This window comes from Otolemur garnettii, unplaced genomic scaffold (genome assembly GCF_000181295.1).
Source record: "Otolemur garnettii isolate 467f Iridium unplaced genomic scaffold, OtoGar3 scaffold00040, whole genome shotgun sequence".
NCBI classification, from domain to species: domain Eukaryota; kingdom Metazoa; phylum Chordata; class Mammalia; order Primates; family Galagidae; genus Otolemur; species Otolemur garnettii.
In genome coordinates, this window is record NW_003852435.1 from 5,504,886 (window position 1) to 5,508,175 (window position 3,290).

The window sequence follows — 3,290 nt, forward strand, 5'->3', positions numbered from 1 at the left end:
GCTCAGAGGATTTAATAAGTTGCTTTATGTGATGCATTTGTATAATTGGAAACAAAATAACAAAGAAAAGCCTTCTCACTAGGATACCTTCAGTCAAACACTGATATTCAAATTCCAATTTTCATTTATCTTTATATAAATTTAGTTTAGAAAGAAATGGATTATTTATATTAAGGAAAATTAAAACCTTTGATACGTTAGCTATGAAAGATAAAGACACATGTATAATCATATAATACAAAAATAGCCACTAAGAGTTACAAGTTAAGAAGAGAAGCTTTTTATAAGCTAAGAAGAAAGTTAATGTCTAATCACTCGGGTAAGATTTGATATCAAAATACCCAAAGTAAAATTTTGTTTTCTGTATTTTACAACTATGCCAGAAAAAAATATTTTCAGAAAAAAATACATTTTTATATGGCTTCACCTGAGAACAGTTGCCCCCTTAAAACATCTCCTGAAGCAACCTCTCTCTTCATCTTTGGTTGTCTTTACAGGTTTTTGTGTGTATATGCTCTGGAGTTTTATATGAGCTTATTCTACCCATCCTGTTTGAGATGTCTTGGACTTTTATTGAATATGTGGTTTGATTAAATATGTGCTTTCCTGATTGTGGCGTTTTTTTCCAGTTTTGGAGCATTTTCATTCAATCCTATTTCAATTACTTCTGTCTCTAATTCCTCCCCTTCTAGGTCTTTGTATTTTGTAAGATCTTCCCACTTTATCTTTCAGAATTTTATTTATTTATTTATTTAGACAGCGTCTCACTTTGTTGGCCTCGGTAGAGTGTTGTGGTGTCATAGCTCACAGCAAACTCAAACTCCTGGGCTCAAATGATTCTCATGCCTCAGCCTCCCAAGTAGCTGGGACTACAGGTGCCCACCACAATGCCCAGCAATTTTAGATACGAGGTTTTACTCTGGCTCAGGCTGGTGTTGAGTCTTTCAGAATTTTAAACAGTTATATTTTCTATGTAGTTGTTTCTCTATGTTGTTTTCTGAATAGTTGTTTCTGACATACTTTCTAGTTCATTAATTCTTTACTCAGCAATGTCTAATCTATAGTCAAATAAATCGAAAGTTCAGTTAATTTTTATTCCATTTCTAGAAGTATACGTGTATTATTTTTTCAAATCTGCTATTTTTTTTTATATTTGTCAATAATTTCATTTTAGCAGCTATGAAGAAAGTGTGTTACAGATCTTGAAATCCTGACATTTGCAATCATATAAAATGAGCTGACTCTTCATCCTTCATACACTTAATAAATGTGTTATTTTTAAGCTACTTGTCCAGATCCTATGTGAGGTCCTCATTTATTTCTCATGCAGATGTTCTGTTGAACTATTCCAATTCAGTCATACCTCTTGCTATCCTGTGATTATACCTTCTAAACTGAACTTTCTAGACCCAGAATTTCTGGTTATCACTACATGTTTTTTTCACCCAAACACCTAGCATTAATATAAAAATATATTATGAATGAATTCTCTATCTTTTCTCCCATTTTCTTTTTTTTTCTTTTCTATTTTGATGAGTGATCATACAACCTGGGCAGAATCTCTAACTGAATCCTGTGAATTTTCTTTAATTTCCTCAGCTCAGTGTATTATTGTGGTATACTTCTTTTTAAGATGTCTCAGGTACATCTTTCCTTTTTGTCCTCTTTGCTATTGCCTCATTTTACGTTTTTTATTTTTCTGTTCATAATGTCTAGAGTGCTAATCCCCTTACTGGTCTCCCTAGTTCTAGTTTACCTTCTACTGATCTTTGTCTATTTTGCTTCCAGAAACAATCTTCCTGAAATTGAAATCGCTGCACGAATCTCTTGTCAGTCGTTCACTAATGTTTGCCATTTCTTACAGACTAAATCTCAAATTTCTTTTCACGTAACATCAATTCTTCAGGTTTTGACTTACTCTTTTTGATTCTATTGAATGTTCTGTCCTTTGCCCCTTTCCCATGAAATACGGTAAAAACATATTAACATTTTTCTATTTTTTAGGAAATCCCAAACTTTTATATTTTTCTGGGAATATCTACCTTCTTGGCATTTCCTGATCTATTTATTTTTCAAAACCTGGTTCAAACTGTTATGCCTATTTGAGGACTTGGTTGCCACACAAAGTGACTCATTTCTCCTATCTTCATTTCTATATTCTGTACACTTTCCATAATTTTATTTACCACTCAGTACTAACATTATAAGTCTTTACCGATAAATTTATTCTTAGGGAGTGAGGCCATCTTCCATGTCCTCATAATTCTAGAACTTATCACATTGCCCAATATATTTTAGAGAGTCAACAAGAGTTTTGACTATATGTGTAGTCTTATGCTTTGGAGGTTTTTCTTCTTACCGTAAATGCCATCTCTACCAGATGTTCACCCACTGCAAGAAGTATCAGTCTTAGGTTAGGATATAAATATATTAAATTAATTTTTTTTTAACTAATTCATACATGTGTCTCTAATCTCTGGAAATAGAAGACAAGGTGGGAGTGGCAGGCATGCTAATGCTCCAACCACTGCTCTCATTTACTATAATACATAATCCTCTTTGGAGAAATGACAATTTGTTATTATTTGGAAAGTGATCATAAAGAACATGACCAAATTCTTAAGCTAAAATTAAATGGATATTGTATAATTTAAAATTAATATTTTCAATTAAGCTAATATTGAAAATTTTCCTAAGACCGATTTATCCACTATAAATCACCACCAATAACTAATGAGCATTAGATGTGATAACATTTTATCTCTAACCGTTCCTTTGACTTGCTGTATTAGTTATTATTCTATTGCTGTGTAACATATTTACACAAAGTTAGAAAATTAAATCAGCATATACTTATTTTCTCACCATATCTGTGGGCCTAAACCCAGCATGCTTTGCTGAGCCTTCTGTTCATTGTCTCACCTGACTGAATCCACAATCTCAGGAGACACTGTGATCTCACTTGTGGCCTGTGGGCCTCTTCCATGCTCATTGGTTTGTTAGCAAAATTCAGTACCCTGTCATTGTAGGGCTGAGATTGTTGATTCTCATTTTTCATTAACCAGCTTCTAGAGCTCTCAGATCCTACCATACAACATTCCTTGCCACATGGGCCATCTCCACAGTCCTCAGTTTGCTCCTCTAAGACTAGCAGAAAGTCTCTGCTACTATTCTAGACTTTGTTAAGAGCTTATTAAGTCATCTTATTACATTCATATCTATTGCCATACTCAAAGGGAAAGAATTAGTGAAGGTGTGTGCACAAGAGATATAAATCTCAGAATCTACCA